General features: G+C 38.2%; 1 non-coding gene across 1 annotated transcript; it reads left to right on the top strand.

The window, feature by feature from the left end:
• The first annotated feature begins 19950 nt into the window (after positions 1-19950).
• Trnae-cuc (transfer RNA glutamic acid (anticodon CUC)) lies at positions 19951-20023 on the top strand. The gene has a single exon. It is a non-coding gene; the product is annotated as a tRNA-Glu (tRNA).
• Positions 20024-20749: the final 726 nt, after the last annotated feature.

Genomic DNA, 20749 nt, shown 5'->3' with positions numbered 1-20749 from the left:
TGATTTGGGGGCACTGGGGTTACAGATGTGTGCCATTACAGCCAGCTGATTTGACTCTAACATTGAACTATATCCCTACCTCTTTTTTCATTCTGAGACAGGGTCTCACTAAGTTGCTGAGGCTGGCCCTCAAATTTTCAGTCCTCCTTCCTCAGCCTCCCAAGTGGCTAAGATTACAGGCATGTTCCACTGCACAGGGCCTTCATAGTATTTTCTTAATGAGTTTTTTTTTTTTTTTTTTTTTTTTTTTCTCCCTGCACTACTAGGAATTGAACCTAGGGACATTGTACCACTATGCTACATCTCTATCCCTCTTATTTTTTATTTTGAGACAAGGTTTTACTGAATTGCTGAGGCTGGCCTTAAACTTGTGGTCCTCCAGCTTTAGTCTCCTGAGTCCTTGTGATGAACTCTTTTTTAACATATGATTTTTTTTTCTTTGTACTGGGAATTGAACCTGCAGTATTTTAACACTGAGCTACATTCTCGGTCCCTTTATTTTTGTTTTGAGAAAGGGCCTTTCTAAGATGCTTAGGGCCTTACAAAATTGCTGAGGCTGGTCTTGAACTTGCAATCCTTCTGCCTTGGCCTCCTGAGTGACTGGGATTGCAGGTGTGTGCCACCATGCCCAGCTAATATTACTAATATAATGATTTTTAATATTTTTTATTTTATCTGTTGCATAAGCAATTCATCTTATTTATCTATTCTGAAGGTGGAAAAAACATTTGTATAAAAATAGTGGTATAAATTATTATTTACAACCAGAAACAACTCAAATGTATAAGTTATAGAATGAAAAAACATCAGAATAATATGACAAATTAAAAGGCAGATGTGAAAAAAAGTAGACTCATTATTTTTTAATTTATTTTATTCTTTTGTGATGCTGGGGATAAAACTCAGGGCCTCACATATGTTAGGCAAGCACTCTACCACTGAGCTACACCCTCAGCCCTTCATGAAATCTTTTGCATGAATATGATAGTAAAATACCTAATAATATTTATCCAGTGATTTTTGTATATAAGTCTGAATATTTAAAAGGTGAGAATTGGAAGTTATATTTTCCCATTTTTTTCTTTAGCTCAGTAGATTGTTATTTCAAGGGTGAAGACACACCATAGAAACGAGGTGTCATCATTTCCTTAACCACTAGGTCAGTTTGAAGATGACTCCGAAGTGTTCTAGGCAGTGAGAGGGACAATGCATGCTCTCAAGCTGGCTGTCTGGAAGTGAAGCCTCAGATCCCTCATTGCCAGTGGGACCTCACCCTCGTCAAAGGAAACAATTCCAAGACTTTCTGTTTTGCTTAGATGAAAATGAGCTCTTTGTGTCTCAACCTTTTGAAGACAGCCCAACCCACCTATGTTACAACACCACAGTGAGAGTCAGAGCTTCTTACAAGATTTTTTTTCCCCCAATGAAGAACAAAGCTTTATTGAAGCTTAGATTATAGGATGCCACAGACGCCTGGAGAGGATGGTTCCTATTAAACAAGAGGCACGTTAATGTTAAGTGGAAATAGAAATGAGGACATTGTTGATGAAAATATTCTAGGTTTTCTTTTAGGGCATGTCCTGGAATTGGTTGGGTAAAATATTTTAGAGTTTAGATTTCCTTCTTATATGATTTAGGATCACAAAAACAGTAAGGTATTTTTTAAATTTTATTTTTTTTGCATCACTAGGCGCTCTACCTAGCAATTAAGGGTACTAGGCAGGTGTTGTACCACTGAGCTACCAATCCCCAGCCCCAAGGTGTTTTTTAAAAAGATGTGGGCAGAAATAAGAGAGCTAGGAATTTGGTTTCCATGTATGATTTAAATAAAATAACTGTTTTTCTAGTTACATTTTGGAGATCTTAACATTGCTACATCTGCTGAAAATATTTTTAAGATGTGATCATATCCCATGTTTGTGTTGAGGGAAAGGCACATTTACATACTATTTTCTTTTAAAATTAATTTGTAAACTAATTTATCAATCATGAAGATAGTGTGAAGCTCATTAGACATTAACATGTTCCTTAATCTTTGTGATTTAAACATGTGGGCAAGATGTTTTGCTTTATTTTTTTTCCTTTTAGCACATCAATCTTTATACAGTAATACAGATTTAAAACCTGATCTGTATACTTTTAAGAATTACATGTGGAGGGCTGGGGATGTGGCTCAAGCGGTAGTTCGCTCACCTGGCATGCGTGCAGCCCGGGTTCAATCCTCAGCACCACATACAAAAACAAAGATGTTGTGTCCACCGAAAACTAAAAAATAAATATTAAAAAATTATCTCTCTTAAAAAAAAAAAGCATTACATTTGGAAAGATACACTACAGTTTTTTTAAAAAAAAATATTTTATTTCTACATTTAAAAAAAAAGTCCCTCTTGATATTTTCTTTCAGTTAACAAATTAAAAGGGAAAAAAATGGAATGTGAAAGCTGAGAAATATGAAAGAGTCTATTTACTAAAAACTAGTTTACAGATCCAGTTAAAATAATGAGCTGAGGAGTCTTCTGGCAGACGCATAGGACTTGTTTACATTTTGATTGCAGTTTAATAATTTGCTGATTGCATTATAATCACAGCAATATTGCATTTTAATCACACGCATACATTTGGTTAACCAAATTAATGCCTTTAAATCACAATTTGATTTTTGCTAATACATAACCAGTTCTCTTTTTTTGTCCCTGTTCCAATAAGGATAATCATCAGTAAGCATGGCTTGGAACCAATTGTTTTTTGGTAAACTCCCTAGCCACATTCTGTTTCTTGCCTGCTAAAGACATCATCTTTCACACAAATGCAGAATAATGAAAAATGCCTCGTAGAATAATGTATAATAAATTGGAAGCAAACCTCATCTACCATAAACCTGCAATAATCTTTGTGTGAATAAAACCCACGATTATTGGAGCAGAGAATTGCCCTGATCTTCCCAAACTGCACGCCTTTCCTGTCTCAAAATCAAACAAGTAAAAACAGCTGAGAATGTAGCTCAGTAGAGTGCCTGTGAGTTCAACCCCCAATACCAGGGGGAAAAAAGAAGAAGGAAAAATAAAAAATGTTTGAACAGTACAGAGTGACTTGAGGGAAAGAGTAAACCACTGCATTTCCATTTCACTCTTTCTACAAGTCCACAGTGTCTTGAGGGGTTTGCAGAATTTTCTTCACACCTTCCCTGGGAGGAGGGAGGTCAGATACCCTGGGATGCTGAGGTCCAGAGGCAATGGACGCACGTCTTCTGACTTCTCAAAGCTCTGGGCCAGGGATACCCAGGGATCTAGGGAGCTTAACCAAGTTTGAGGTAGGGTCTGACTTGGGATGTTGGGTGGTGTGTGTGTGTGCAGAGAAAAAGGTGGCTCTAGTCGCTGAGAGCCATTATGACAGAGCAGTCTGCCCACTGTCTTGCAAGTAGGGACCAAAGACAGTCACACACCTGGAGACAGGCTGGATGAAAGACCTCATAGGAGCCCATGAGCACAGGGTGCTATGTATGGTCTTGCTACTTGAGCTTCCAGTGAGTCCAGGAGCCACCATGCAGACTAAGAAAGAAAACAGCAAAAGGAAGCCCCGAAGAGGAACAATCACTGGAGTTTACCTGGGAATGATGGGGTTACATGAGAACGGATCACAGTGGCTGGCCAAATTAAATTAGTTCCACCATCAACAGAAGTAGTTGTTTCAGTGGTGAGTTAATTAACTTCCATGATAGAAAAATATTGTTTTATTTCTTTACATCTGAATTGTGACTTTCATTAATAAACTTGTTTGACTTGAATTGTATTAATCCTCAGTTGTTTGTTTTTTGTTTGTTTGGGTACTAGTGAGGGAACCTAGGAGTGTTCTACCACTGAGCTACATCCTAGCCCTTTTCATTTTTTATTTTGAGACAGGGTCTCACTGAATTGCTGAGGCTGGACTCAAACTTACAATCCTCCTGCCTTAGCCTCCCAGCACCCAGCTCAATCCTCAGTTTAAGCAGTATTTTCTCACTTTTTACGGATGAAGAAATCCGAGTTTAGATGACTGAATTTACCAGAAGTTATACAGCTAGTAAGTGGTGCTCCAAGGTTTTGTGGTTGGATCCCTGGACAATTTTGTGCTGTTAAAATAGAACAACTGAGATTGGATAATTCTGGATGCTAGGAAATTCAAAGTTGAAAGGTTTGCATCTGGCAAGGGCTTTCTTGCTGCATCTTTCTAAGCAGAAGGCAGAGAGGAAGAGAGGGAGACAGAAAAAGAGTAAACGGGACAGAGGAGAGGGAGGGAGAGTGCCCAAATAATTTTTATAACAAATCTACTCTTCTGTTAATGACCCTCTTCCTGCGATTGTGATAATAATCCATTCATGAGGCTCTGCCCCATGACCTTTTCAAGGTGTCACCTCTCAAATATTATTGAACTGGGTATTAAGTTACTAACACATGAACTTTGGGGGACACACTAAGACCATAGCAGTCATCAGTGCAGTGGACTAGTGTGATATTTTATGGAATATCAAGATGATCAACATCTCTGTGAACCATATTCCAAAGGAGAGCAAGAGTGAGCCCCGGATGTAAGACTGTGAAGGTTATTGTTGTTCTGTCAGTAAAGGTAAACTGTTTCTAAGTATCTTTATTAGTACAGAGAAAGGAGCATTTTTCAAGTCAACAGGTGCATATTAGGGGCTATATTAATTTTCTTCACTACTAATAGTACATAAAGACGTAGGTGCAGAAGTGCATGCCTATAAACCAAGCTACTCAGGAGGCTGAGACAGGAGGATCACAAGTTCAAGGTCAGCCTTGCGTAACTGTCCTAAAAAAATAAAAAGGGGTGGGTGTCTAGTTGAGTAGTACAGTATTTGCCTAGTTTTTGTGAGGTTCTGGTTCTCTCACCAGTACTGGTGGAGAGGAGGGAAGGTGGGAGAAAGTACATTAGGAATAGCAACTGCCATTACAAAAACCTATATGATTATGTTTATAATAATCTCAGAAAGCCATTCATCATCTGCAAAGGTTGCATAGTCAAATTAAAGAGAGATATATTTATTATTAACACTACATTTTCCAGGTTTTTTATGATGGTTCACATCTCTGCAATTCCTTCTGAAACATGTATTGATTTTCTATCCTGAGAGAAAGAAAGTTTCAAGGGCTCCTCCTTGGCCTTTCTCATCATAATGAACTTTGCTTCCAGGGTCACAATGTCAGCATGGGTATTCTGCCATTTGATGAATATGCCTATTCTAATTAAACATTCAGCAAAAGTAGGAAAATAACCACAAGTTTGGTTCATAGGCAGTTTGGCCCACTGTGATTCAAACTTGGTCATTTATCCACTTTTGCCAATATGCCACTGTAGCAATTCAGGTCTCCTCAAAGACAGTGTCAATTCAGAGCCAATGTTTTGTGATCCCCCAAAGGCCTGGGTATTTCTATTTTTCCAGGTCATAGTAACTTCATTAAATGGTCACAGGCCCCTGTGGGGCACTATGGGAATGAACTATGGGAATGGTAGTGTACACTTGTATTTGTGTTATAGGGTCCTTCTTTCAGGACACCTGCTTACATTTTGGTCAATAAACTAAGTGTCTGAATGACTAAAATATGGAGCTGAGAAAAAGACAACGACTCTCCCTTCTTTCTTTTTTTTTTTTTTTCTTATGGTGCTGGGGATTGAACCCAGGGCCTTGTGCATATGAAACAAGCACTCTACCAACTGAGCTGTATCCCCAGCCCATAACCTCCCCTTTGATGTTGGGTCAAGATTCTGGCTTTCTTGTTTTATAGATCAAGTCACATTTTAGTGCAGGGACACTGAGATCAATTAGCCACTGTCAATGATTTCTGTGGGTCATAACATTTTGGTGACTATTTCAACTGTTGTCCATTATAGTTACAGTACCCATTTATTATTATTATTATTATTATTATTATTATTTTAGTTGTAGATGAACACAATGCCATTTTGTTTATTTATTTTTATGAGGTGCTGAGGATCAAACCCAGTGCCTGCACATGTGCTAGGCAAGTGCTCTACCACTGAGCCACAAACCCAGCCCCCTACTGTCTTTGAAAGCTAGACACTGCCCTTTGACCTCGGAAATCTTGTTATATCACTAGCAACTGTAACCAAGAGCTTGGTCCTTGTCCCCAGTGCCAATTAATGCCAGTTTAATAATGGGACACAGTTTTGAAAAAAAGGAAAAATTTGCTTTATTGCTTTGCTAGCAAAGGAGAAACATAGGGAACTCCTGTCCCAGAGGCTGTGATTCTGCCCATCAGCAAGAATAGGGGGATTTAAAAGGAGCTATTCAAAGGCTAGATTTCAAAAGAGAGAGAAGGGAAATTGCATGGTAAAGGAAGGATACCCTCATGGTTATACAAAATTACATACAAGAGGAAGTGAGGGGAAAGGGGAAAAAAAACAAGAGAGAGAAATGAATTACAGTAGATGGGGTAGGGAGAGAAGATGGGAGGAGAGGGGAGGGGAGGGTACGGGGGATAGTAGAGGATAGGAAGGGCAGCAGAATACAACAGACATTTGTACGGCAGTATGTAAAAAAGTGGATGTGGAACTGATGTGAATCTGCAATATGTATACGGGGTAAAAATGGGAGTTCATAATCCGTTTGAATCAAATGTATGAAATATGATATGTCAAGAGCTTTGTAATGTTTTGAACAACTAATAATTTAAAAAAAGAATAAAAAAAAAAACCAACAAAGGCTAGATTTCCAGGTGTGCCCTAACAGGGGGTCCCAGGGTGCCCTGATGATGCCTTAGGATTCATTTGTTAATTTAGGAGATATTCACTTCCTAGACAACTTCCTGTGGAGCACAGGTAACTCTTAGTAATCTTGTATCCCCCTTCCCACCCCCCTAGGGAGGGGGAGAAGGAGAAGAGGGAAAGGAAAACAGGTCTCTTTTAAAAATAAGCCTCAGAGCTATATTCAAAGGTGAAGTGGACCACTGTTACACACCAGGGACTCCATCTCTCTCTGCGTCTTTGGTACTAGGGATTGAAACCAGGGCACTTTATCACTGAGCCACATCTCCAGTCCTTTTATTTTTTTATTTTTATTTTTTTTAAATCCCTGAGGCTTATCTGGAACTTGTGATCCTCTTGCTTCAGCCTCCCAAGTTGCTGGAATTACAGGTGTGAACCACTGTGTCCAGCTAGTGAACTCATCTCAATGGTGGCATTTCCTTTGTGATACCTGGTCTATGGAGGACCACATAGAATAGCCACAGAGAATTTTAAGGATGCTCCCTTGAAAAGCAGTCCACTCACTAATACATTTCTCTCTTTTTTTTTGGCAGGGAGGGTGTACTGGGTATTGAACTCAGGACACTCTATCCCTGAACTACTCCCCAGCCCTTTTTATTTTTTAAATTTTGAGACAGCTTCTCACTAATATACACAGGCTGGCCTTGAATCTACAATCCTCCTGCCTCATCCTCCCAAGTCACTGAGATTACAGGCCTGAGTGACCTCACCCAGCTAAATCTGGAACCCCAGCAAGTGCACCCATTTCAACCAATTCAGCTCCGTATAATATTATAATACGTTCTCCTTGGTCTAACATCATCAGGATTCATTCCCATACAGATTCTTGAGAGTGACTTGAGAATTGGAGTCTTGGCTTTATCTGAGACAACGAGATGTCCCCTATAAAAGTCTCAGATCAGCCAGGCACAGTGTTGATCCCCTGGAATCTCAGCAACTAGGGAGACTGAGGCAGGAGGATTGCCACATTCAAGACCAACCTCCACAGCTTAGTGAGACCCTGTCTCAAAATAAAATCGGGCTGGGGATGTAGCTCAGTGGTGGACTAGCTCTGGGTTCACTCTCCAGTATCAAAAAATTAAACAAAAATGTCTCAGATTCCATTCCTTATCCATCAATGCTAATTCTTCATTTAAGGGACTTGGTGAGGCTACGGTCTCAACTTCTATTAAAATTCTGCAACCTTCACAATTAAGTTTTGTGTATAATTTTCAGCTACAAGAAATAAGAAGCTCTTTCAGGAAGGCTGTGGGAAATCTCTTGGTTCTGTGACTGTGACTTGTCTGGTAGTTTAAACCTCTGAGCTGGTCATTTTCTGTGAACACTCCAGGTCACTTAGAAAAGCTATTCCTGATCATGGTCACCATAGAATCCTTGGCAGCATGATGCCCATGCCTCAGCCACTTGATTCTGTCAGTTAATTGCTATCAAGCACAGGTGATTTTTTTTTTTTTTATGATTAATTTTGATGCTCCTGTGCCTTGGTTGGCTAGTTCCTATTGGAAAGAGACTCAGTACTGCTCTCAGATCTAAGGTCACAAATCAAAGGGTTTTTGTTTTTCCTTTTATGGTGCTGGGGATGGAACCCAGGGCCTTGTGCATGCTAGGCAAGTGTTCTACCACGGAGTTACACACCCAGCCTGCAGGGATTCTGTTTTCATATCAATAGTTGAGCTTGATCTCTGATAAGCTTTCTGTGGTTGTGGTTCATGAAAGAATACAGCTGTAGAAAGATCCAGAAATTCTGAGCCTTTTCAGACACTGTTGCTGATCCAGGAACTAGCTGTTGGGGGAAGCTCTGTGCTGCTGGTTCCTGAGGCTGGCTGGGGGCCTCTCCACTATTGTCTTTCCTGGAGGGGCTGCTGTTCATGGGCACAGGGCTTCACGCACAGGCTGAGAAACTAAAACCGAGTGAGATAGGGAAACCTAAGCCTTTCTCTTTTTTTTTTTCCCTCTGAATTTACCTGATTCCCACATCTTTTAGAATCATAGGCAGGATGAATTTTTACTGACTTATAAGATTTTATTTGGCATTTTAAACCATAAAATCTAAATAAATATCTGGAAAGACCACCCATGTTAAAAACATAAATCTAATCTACAGTAAAGGAATTTGGTTTCAATCTCCCTGAGTCCAATGTCATCTTTTTCATTAACATGATCGCTTTTTACTCCATCTTCGGTATTTGATGATGTCTTAATAAATTTAGTAAATTAATGTAATTAATATAATCATGACCTAATTAATTAAACTTTGTATTTTGTTTAACACTTAAAAATATATTGGGGAGTTAAATAATGATTAAAAATTATACCATTAGGGCTTTGATTTAATTAGTGTTCTCTTAACTTGAAAGATACCATTGCTAAGTAATAAAAATGGTTGAGAAAATTGGTGCATTTCAAGGAAAAGGAGACTTCCTTTGGTCCCATATCATAATATGAAGTCCCTGAAAGGACAGTTGTTCAGAAAAGGCAAACTGGGTGAGAGATTTTTTATGGTAACAATTCAGTTCCTAGGTGTAGGCTGCTTTAACACAGTTACAACTGACTGATTGTTGAGGCCTTTGAAGATGAAACTGAAATATGAGGGAAAGAGGGACATCAGAGGAGCCCTGGAGGCTAGGAGGTCAGAGGAGGACTGATGCAGCAGAAAGGATATGTGTGTGTGTAAAACTGCCCACACGCATACAAACGCCTCCAGCTACTCAGGAGGCTGAAGCAGGAGGATCGAAAGTTCAAGGCCAGCCTGGGCAATTTAGCAAGACCCTGTTTCAAAATAAAAAATAAAAAGAGCTGGGAATTTACTCAGTGGTATAGCACCCCTGGGTTCATCCCCAGTACCTACCAAAAAAAAAAAAAATGTCCATTAGCTACCTGTAGACTTGAGCCAAGATGTCCAGTGTTAGATCACCAAAGGCCCAGATGTGGTATGACTGTTCCTGGGGTCAGGTGATTGAGTGGTAGGCTGCCTGACTTGGAACACCTTCGAGGATGAATATGGGCCCTTAACTTTTTTAAATTGTATCAGTTTTGAAAAATTAATTTACTGATCAGCACATTAACATTTTATAGTGATAGACTTAATTACACTAAAATGATTTGTCAAATTCTTTCTAAGAGCGTAATAGCAGCATAGAATTGTATGCATTAAATAAAAATCTTAAGCCACCCTATATGGATCACTTGATCATTAAAATTGAGCAGGATCATTATTCTTGGTGGACAGTCATCTCTCTAACTCCCCACCCAAATCTGTGGATGCTGAAGTTCCTTATATAAAATAGTGCAGCATTTGCATAGAACCTACACAGTCTTCTCATACTTTAAATGTAGATCACTTATAACACCTTATTTGATGTAAATACTGTATAAATAGTTGTTATACTGCATGGTTAGGAATAAAGACAAGATAAACATTTGTATATGCTCAGTACAGATATAATTTTTAAAAATATTTTTGATCCAAGGTTTTATTAAAGTCATGGGCACAAAACTGACAGATATGGAGGGCCTACTGCATATTTGAATGCTTGAACCAATTTTAAAAAGTACCAGGGCAATGGGATTTTTCAATGTAGCTTTTTTTTTTAAATTTTAAAAGCAAAAAAGGACTATAGGCAATTTCATTTTTAAAATTTTTTTTTAGCATTTAAAGCTAACAAAGTTATCAATACTTTCTACTGACTTCTATGGATCATAATATTTTTTTGTTTGTTTTTTTTTTTTTTCAGCACTAGGGATCAAAGCCAGGGCCTCACACTTGGTAGGCAAGGGCTACTAAACTCCACCCCTAGCCCCACATAATACTTTTAGTTGAAAAAATTCTCCAAGGTGTTGAAGCACTTAGTAAGCATAATGCAAATTCTTCCAAGTGGAAGATATTTTGTTTTGGAATCACACAAAATGTTTTTGATGGGACACAGAGACATGTTAAAAATGGTAATCTTACTCAGTCAAGAAAACTGTGAAGCAGAAACAACATGGATTTGGATGGTGCAGACATAATTCACAGTTGTGTCCACACCAGCTGCAGTTGTTCCAGTCTACAGCTGCAGCTGTCAAAATGCACAAGTATTTGTAAACATGTGAATTTCTGAATGCATTTCATTTAATCCCCAAGTGCCTGCAGATGTCTGTGAAAGAGCCATACAAGTAATATTGCCTTTTTTTCTCTTTTTTTTTTCTCCCCTGTGGTTCTGAAGACAGGGTTTCTTGCATGCTAGGTAAGTACTCTACCACTTAGATATATCCCTGCCCATAATATTGCTTTTGGAGAGGATCAAGAACAGACATTTGTTTTTTTTTTTTTTATTTTAATTTTTTTTAATATTTATTTATTTATTTTTAGTTCTCGGTGGACACAACATCTTTGTTGGTATGTGGTGCTGAGGATCGAACCCGGGCCGCACGCATGCCAGGCGAGCGTGCTACGGCTTGAGCCACATTCCCAGCCCCCAAGAACAGACATTTGTTATGACAAAACTGACCGCAGATCAAATATAGCCTCTGTTCACTGCCCATCTCCCATGCTGAGGGCACCACAGAAGCTGGAAGTATGGAGAGCAGATCTACAAACCCAGACTCAGGCCAGTTTATTCTAATGCAACTATTAGTACCACTTTGTATAATCTTAAAAAGAATTGAGGCTGGTGCTGTGGCTCAGTGTAAAGTATTTGTGCTTAGCACGCAGGAAGCCCTGGGTTCCATCCCTGGCACCACACACACACACACACACACACACACACACACACATATCTAGGGAAAGTGCTGAGAACTGAACAATTCCATAGAACATAAAGTGTAATCCAGATTGTTTTGGGTGCCCCAGGATAGATGCTCATATGATTCATGCTGTAAATCAGTGAGGTCCAATAGAAATAAAATGTGAGCTAGATATGTGACATTAAATTTTCTGGTAGCCAGAAAAGTAAAAGTAACAGGTAGAATTAATTAGAGTGTATTTTCCCAGTATAGCCAATGTAGTCAGCATAAAAATTGTTAATGAGATCTTGTGTGAATTTTACGGTTATGGTTCTTCTCTATTTGGACTAGCCCACACTTTAAGTGCTGAATAACCAATTGTGATCCGTGGCCCCAAGACAGACAGCACAGATCTAGGGAAAGTTTGAATGTTCAATAATCTCCTTGAACTTCTATAGCTAGTACGTGGCAGAACCTATTTTGAACTCAGGTCTGATTGCTCCAGTGCCAGGTCCCTTCCACCTTTCTCTTCCATGGCAGAAAGATCCTTAGCCCAAGGGCGGTCATGGGCCTCTTAATCAACATGCTCAGGTGTTCCTTCAGTGTTTAAGGGTAGAGATGTCTCTATTCCTCCCTGTGACTTCTTTCTCCTTCTCTTTGCTCTACCATTCCCATGTGAGAGGGCAGTTGAAGGAGGGCCTTACTGATGTCCACAGCGGTCACAGATGGGATTTACAGTGAAGAGACAGTGCGGGCTGGCCTCACCTATGGCCAATGCAGGTAGGCACAGGCAGGTAGGCAGAGTGCAGGCAGGGGGACAGTGGACGAGTGACAAGGGGACTGGGGTACAGGCTGGCAAGGGGCAAAGGGTAGGAACACAGGTAGGCAGGAGGGCAGGGGGCCAGGTAGGTGGCCTTGCACACTGGGTGGAGGATTTATGAAGAGGGGGTTCGTGATAGACTCTGTGTGCCTGTGATCCCTGAGCAGCACAGACCAGGGGCATCAGAGTTTCATCTTCAGTTTTGCATTTTTAGGAATATAATTTCATCAATTTATTTAGGGATTCAGAGACTGAATGGGACCAAAGTATCAGTCTGTTGTTTTACAATGGTGGTACTCTGGCAGGGCAGTTGGAGTTCCTTCCTCCTGGAAACGTTGAAGTTCACTTTAGAAGTTTCATGATAAGTTCAGAATGAAAATGGAAAGTGTTGCATATGGTGGGGATAATATTTCTCCAAATTAGATAATATGGACTGCACTGTGGCCCACACATGTGTTGGTCCTAACCCCCAGGCCTCAGAATGTGACTATATTTGGAGATTGGGTTGCTAGAGAGATGATTAAATTAAAGTGAAGCCATATGGATGAGCCCTAATCCAATATTACTAGAGTCTTTATTTTCCTTCCTTCCTTCCTTCCTTCCTTCCTTCCTTCCTTCCTTCCTTCCTTCCTTCCTTCCTTCCTTCCTTCCTTCCTTCCTTCCCAGTACCAGAGATTGAACCTAGAGGTGCTCTACCACTGAGCTATATCACCAGCTCTTTTCTTATTTTGAAGCAAGGTCTTGCTAAATTGTTGAGGCTGGCCTCCAACTTGTGATCCTTCTGCCTCAGTCTCCGGAGTAGCTGAGGTTATAGGCATGAACCATCATACCATACTCAGCTTGGTGTCCTGATATGCAGAGGAGTTAGGACACAAATATGCACATAGGGAAGGGAGACCATGTGAGGACACAGGGAGAAGATGAGAGGCCACAGCAGGACGTGGTGGTACACACCTGTAATCCAAGTTACTCTGGAGGCTCAGCCTGGAGGGTTACCAAATTCAAGGTCAGCCTTGACAGCTTAGTGAGACCCTGTCTCAAAATAAAAAGGACTGGGGATGTAGCTCCGTGGTAAAGTGTCCCTGAATTTAATACACATTACCAAAGAAGAAGGAGGAGAAGGAGCCTCAGGAGAAACCCATCTACCCACACCTTGGTATTACACTACTACACTCCAGAATTGTGACCAAATAAACTTTTGTTGTTTTAGCCCTCCTGTCTGTGGTGGTTTGTCATCGTAGCCCTAGGGTGATGCCAAATGGCTCACTTACATTTCTGGATTTTTCTCGACATCCTGAATTGTTAGATTTTAAAGCCCTCAACTGGGTAGGTCTGGTCTGCTGTCACTGTCTCACTATTTGGATTTTGCCTCTGTATATTCCTTCCAGATGTTCATTCTTACACCCGACATAGGAAACGGGTTCAATTGTGATTCCCACACTTTTGTGGGGTTAGGGGTGGTTGGTTATAGTTTGGAAATGAAGTGTCCCCCACAAAGCTTCTGTTAATGCAGGATCATTCAGTGGTGAAATGATTATGAGAGCCATAACCTAATCAGTCCATTCTAGCTTGGATAACTGGTCACTATTCCATCACAAGTGTAAGGCCACTTAAAGAATAGTGAGGGATCCACCATATCTGGATATAGAACACCACTGTCTCTCTATTTCCCTTCAGCATATTTTAATGTTTTAAGTTTGGTTGGGTCTAGTTCACGATACCTAGTTCCCATTATTAGATTGGGTTTGAAGACCTCATTATCTAGTGTTAACTAAACAAACATAACAAAATGAATCAGATTTTAAAAGACTCCTATAAAGAAATAATAAACTGACAATAACAGCACCAACATAAGCACAAGCTAAAAATAAGAGAATGATAAAGCTGTTACTCTCACATCTAAAACAAGCTCATTTTATCAGTTACATCAAACACAGGAAAAAAAAACCTAATGAGATCTAACAATGAAGCACAAAAGAATTGAGACTATCAACAAGAAAAATTTTGAAAAATATTTTTATAACCAATAACAATGAGTCTTCAGAGATGTGTTAATCCTGGCCTAAACATCACGGATAGCCAAATAGCCACCAAGCAGGCATCCAGAAGACAAAGGACACATGTCTGCATTTTTGGTGATATGTTAATTAATATAGAAGATCTCACTTAATCACCCCTGTTGGTTTTTAGAGAAAGAAAGTTTAAAGTTCCAGCAAAATAAATGCTAATTTAAAATTTTTTAAAATGATCTTTAATAATATTTTTCCTAGATAACATTGTGATTCTTTATAAATAGCCTGGTTGAAGTTTGCCAGTTTGTGATTTCAGTGCACACACTTTCCTCTATCTTGAGAATCCGGGACCTTTGCAGTTCTCAGAGTCTCTAGTTTTCACATTAAAGACTCAGTGCTGAAGGGCACATTGGCAAACATCTGTAATTCCTGCTATGGGGAAGGCTGAGGCTGGTGGGTCCCAAGTTCGAGACCAGCCTGGACAATTTGTCAAGAGCCTGTTTTAAAATAAAAAATGTAGCTCAGTGGTAGAGCATCCTGGATTTAATTCTCAGTACTAAAACAAAAATCCCAAACAAACAAAAAACCCAAACCAGTGTCATGGTCAGCTAACTTCTTGCTTGTGGCTAGTAAATAGTCTTCTACAATGTGATTCTCAGTAAATGACAATCTGATTCTAAATGTGATGTTTCTGGTCTCATCTTCTACAATATTCAATACTTCACCCCCATTCAATAGTCTATACTTAAAAAAATGTATTGAATCATATGAAAAAGTGAGTACAAGTAATTAATTTTTCAATTTTCACACATAATAGCAAATACAAAGCTGCATCATATTGAGGAACTACCAATGCCCCCCGCCTCGCCCCCCCAAGAACACACTTATAATTGAGGAAGGTGGATTCATTGTTTGTTGCAGCTAGGAAGAAAGAACAATCAGGGGAAACCATGGACATCTCAGGAAGAAGGGGTTTGGAAAGAAACTCTTAGAGGATTCGGAGTTGAGGTAGGTGATTTTGGGTTTTTTTGGGGGGGTCGGGGTTTTGCTGAGGATTGATAATATCAGGAAGCAGGGGGATTTTTTTTAATAACTGAATAGCTTAATATATCTTTTATAAAATGAGAAGCAAGGATTAAACTGTGAATTTATAAAGCAGCAGCAGTTACCTACACTAGCCAGGAGAGGGAGATATTTGGTCATTTTGTGATATGAAAAATGTTATTTTTTTTAAAAATTGTTCTACTGTGGTACAAACACTCAACATGAAATCTATTCTTTTAACACATATTAAGTCTAAAATACATTATTGTTGACTGTAAGTACAGTGTCCTACAGTATATCTCTGGAACAGAGATATTTATTTATTACTTCTTAACTGAAACTTTTTGCCTGTTGATTAATAATTCCCTAGTTCCTCCTGTCCCCAGCCCTGAATAACCAATATTCCAGTCCTTCTTATGAGTTTGACTGTTTTAGAAATCTCGCATAAGTGGAATCATGCAGTACTTATCTTTCTGCATCTGGTTTATTTTACTTAGTACAATGTCTTCAAGGTCTTTCCTGTTGCTGCATATCACAAAAGTTCCTGTTAAAGACTGAAGTGTACTCCATTGTGTATACCACATTTCCTGTATCCGTTCACTTTTTGATTGGTATTTATGTTGTTTCCACTTCTTGGCTATTGGGAATAATGCCATAATGAATATGGAAGGGCAGATATATTTTGGAAATTATTTTAATGCTTTTGTATATACTGTGTACCCAGAAGTAGGGTTGCTGGATCACAGGGTCATTGTATTTTTAAATTTTGAAGAATTTCCTTAGCAGTCACACCATTCTGAATTTCTACCAACAGTGTGCAAAGGTTCCAGTTTCTCCACATTCTTGTGTCTGCATTCTTTCTCTTTCTCTCTACCCCCTCACCCTCCTCCCTACTTTCTACAAATTATATATATATAATACATATTTTTAAACATAGCCATTCTGACAAGTATGAGTTGACACCTCAATGTGGTTTTGCATTGCATTTTCCTAACATAAGTGACAATGAATTTGGTTTGTTTGTTTTGGTACTGGGAATTAGACTCAGGGACACTCTACCACTGAGGTAAATATATAGTCCTGTTTATTTTCAGTTTTTGAGACAGGATCTTGCTAAGTTGCTAAGGCTGGGTTTGAACTTGTGATCCTCCTGCCTTAGCCTCCTCACTCACTGGAATTACAGGCATATACCACTGCACCTGGCTGTAAGCATTTTTGCCTGTTCCTATTGGACATTTGTGTATCTTTTTTGAGAAATGTCTATTCAAGTCATTAGCCCATTTTACAATTACATTAATGTTTTTGTTATTGAGATGTGTGAGTTCCTTACATATTTTGCATATTAACCCCTCATACAGATTGCAAAATACATTCCATCACATTCCATAGGTCACCTTTTCACTGTGTTATTTATTATTCTTTGCTCTGCAGATTTTTAATTTGATGTAGTACTCCTTGTTTATTTTTGTTTCTATTGCCTGTGCTTTTGATGTTCTAATTCATGAAAAAAAAAAAAAAAAACAATGCCAGGACCAATGTCATGAAGCTTTTCTCTAATTTTTTTTTTTTTTGTAGGAGTCTAATGTTTTAGCTCTTACATGTTAAGTTTTCAATCCATTTGGAGTTGATTTTTGTGTGTGATGTAAGATGAAGATCCAATTTCATTCTGTTACCCAATTTTCCCAGCATCACTTGTTGAAAAGACTATTTGTTCCCCATCTTAAGATCAGTTTCATCCTTATGGAAGATCAACTTACTATAAATGCATAGATATGTTTGCCATTCCATTGGTCTGTATGTCTCTCTGCATGCAGGTACTACACTGGGTTTTTTATTGGTTTGTGTTTTCTTTTGGTGGGGACAGGCATTAAACCCAGGGGCAATCTACCACTGAGCTAGAACCCCAGCCATTTTTATTTTTATTTTTGAAACAGAGACTTGCTAAATTGCCCAGGCCAGCCTCAAATTTATGATCTTCCTGCCTCAGCCTCCTGAGTGGCTAGAATTACACAGACATGTGCCACTGTGCCTGTTTTGATGATTATAACATCATGTTATATTAGGAAATCAGGAAGTATGACTCCTACAGTGTTGTTCTTTTTACTTGGGATCAATTTGGCTCTTTCAGGTTCCATATGAATTTTTAAAACATATTTATTTTTTACTTATAGGTGGATACATATCTTTATTTTATTTTATTTTTTACGTGGTGCTGAGGATTGAACCCAGGGCCTGGTGCATTCTAGGCAAGCGCTCTACCTCTGAGCCACAATCCCAGCCCTCCATATGAATTTTAAGAATTTTTTTCTAAATATATACTTTTATAAGTTTGGGGATTTTGGTAGAGATCACATTGGATCCATAGATCTAATGGGTTGTAAGGACATTTTAACAATATTGAGCCTTTCAATCAAATAATGCACGGTATCTGTTTTGTTTAATGTCTTTCATCAATGTTTTATAGTTTTCAGTATATACATTTTTTTACCTCCTTGAACTTAAGTATTTTAATTTTTTTAAATGGAGTTTTTTGCAGGTTTACTAAATATGTATTCTATCTGCAAACAGGAATAACTTTCTCCTTCCTTTCCAATTTGAATGCTTTTACTTCTTTTTCTTATCTAATTGCTCTGGCTAGAACTTCTAGTAGTATGATATATAGTAGTGGCATCCTTGCCTTGTTCCAGATATTAAATGAAAAGAGTTTAGTTTCTCACCATTGGGTAAGATGTTAGCTATGGGCTTTTTATATATGACTTTTATTGTGTTGCAGTATTTCCCTTTTATTCTTGGTTTGTTGAGATTTTTTTTTTTTCCATGAGAGTACTGAATTCTGTGTCAAACACTTTTTCTGCATGTATTAAGACAATCATATGATTTTTAATCCTTTATTGATGTGATGTAACACATTAATTTATTTTCATATATTGAAACATCTGGCATTCCAGGAATAAATTCCACTTGACCATGCTGTATGATTCTTTTAATTTTGCTGCTGAATAGGTTTATTAGTATTTTGTTGAAAATATTTTCATCTACGTTTATCAGGGATATTGGCTTGTAGTTTTTTTTTTTCTTGTGGCATTTGTTTGTTGCTTTGTTGTCAGGGTAATGTCAGTCTCATGAAATGAATTGAAATTGTAAGGTGTTCTCTTGATTTCTTTTTTTTTCTTTAAGAATTTGAAGATTATTGACATTAATTCTTTTTAAAAAAATGTTTAGTAGAATTCACCAGTGAAGTCATCTAGTCCTGGGATTAAAAAAAAAAAAAAAAATATATATATATATATATATATATATATATATATATATATAAATTATATATATAATTTATTTTAAGTTGTAGATGAATACAATATCTTTACTTTATTTATTTATTTTTATGTGGTGCTGAGGATAGAACCCCGAGCCTCACATGTTGTAGGCAAGCATTCTGCCACAGAGCCACAACCCCAGACCCTAGGCTTTTTTTATTGGGAGGGTTTGATTACTGATTTGTTCACCGTACTAGTTATAGATCTGCTTAGGACTTCTTTTTATTTATTCATGATTTAGTATTTGTGGGTTGTATATTTCTATGAATTTATCCAGTTTGTTGGTACATATCATGATTCTTTTGTGGTATCAGTTGTAATGTACCTTCTTTCATTTCTGATATTATTTATTTGAGTCTTCTCTTTTTTTTTCTTGGCTCAACTAAGGGTTTGTCTAGTTTGTTTTATCTTTTCAAAAAACTGGCTCCTAATTTCATTGATTTTTTTCCTGTTATTTTTCTTTTTTCTTTATTTATTATTTTTTTATTTGTTATTATTATTATTATTTATTCATTTATTTATTATAGTTCTGGGCACTGAAAAAGGGCCTCACTGATGCTAGGAAAGTGCTCTGCCACTAGGAATACAGTGTTTTTTACCAACAGATTTTTATTTTCTTGGGCTATCGTGTTGCTGTTTAGCATCCTTTATTTCAGCTTAAAGAAGTCTATATAACAGACTAACCCACAAAAATACAGCTATTCATACAAGACAAAGGCACCATAAACATGCATTGGAGAAAAGATAGCCTCTTCAACAAATGGTCCTGGGAAAACTGGAAATCCATATGTAGCAAAATAGAATTAAACCTCTATCTCTCACCATGCACAAAACTCAACTCAAAATGGATCAAGGACCTAGGAATTAGACTAGACTCTGCACTTACTAGAAGAAAATTTAGGCCCAACTCTCCATCATGTCAGCTTAGGTAGCGACTTCCTCATCAAGACTCCTAAATCACAAGAAGCAAAATCAAGAATTAATAAATCAAACAGTATTAAAAAAAAAGCTTCTTTATAGCAAAGGAAACAATCCAGAACATGAAGAGAGAGCCTACAGAATGGAAGAAAATTTTGCCATCTGCACCTCAAAGCGTTAATCCCCAGGATGTACAAAGAACTCAAAAAACTTAACACCAAAAACAAACAAATAATGCAATCAATAAATGGGCAAAAGAACTAAACAGAAGAAAAAATAGAAATGCAAATTAAAATTACACTAAGATGCCATCTCCAGTCAGAATGGCAATTATCAAGAATACCAATAATGAGGGGCTGGGGATGTAGCTCAGTTGGTAGAGCGCTTGCCTCTCATGCACAAGGCCCTGGGTTCAATCCCCAGCACCACTAAATAAATAAATAAATAAATACCAATAATGATAAGCATTGGTGAGGATGTTCGAAAAAAAGGTTTACTCATACATTGCTGCAAATTGATGCAACCACTCTGCAAAGCAGTATGGAGATTCTTCAGAAAACTTGAAATGGAACCACCATTTGACTCAGTTATCCCACTGTTTGGTTTATACTCAAAGGACTTAAAATCAGCATACTACAGCCATGTAGTCAAGTTAATGTTTACAGCAGCTTAATTCACAATAGCTAAGCTATGGAACCAAACTAGATGAATCGGTAAAAAAAAAAAAAAAAAAATGTGGTATATATACACAGTGAACTATTACTCAGCCATAAAGAAGAATGGCATCATTTGCTAGTAAATGGATAGAACTAGAGACTATCATGCTAAGTGACATAAGCCAGTCCCATATAATCAAAGGCCAAATGTTCTCTCTGATATGTGGATGCTAACCCACAAAAAGGGGAGGGGAGAATAAGTTCATTGGATTAGACAAAGAGAAATGACGAGAAGGGAGGGCATATGAGAATAAGAAAGATAGCAGAATGAATCAGACCTAACTTCCTTATGTAATTATATGCACAACCAGTGTAACTCCACACCAAGTACAGCTATAATTATGGGATCCTAATTATAATAAGTTATACTCCGGGGCTGGGGATGTGGCTCAAGCGGTAGCGCGCTCGCCTGGCATGCGTGAGGCCCGGGTTCGATCCTCA

The sequence above is a fragment of the Urocitellus parryii genome, chromosome 7, assembly GCF_045843805.1.
Source record: "Urocitellus parryii isolate mUroPar1 chromosome 7, mUroPar1.hap1, whole genome shotgun sequence".
NCBI lineage: Eukaryota > Metazoa > Chordata > Mammalia > Rodentia > Sciuridae > Urocitellus > Urocitellus parryii.
Note: the sequence above shows the minus strand (reverse complement) of the source record. Positions and strands in the feature narration are given on the sequence as shown.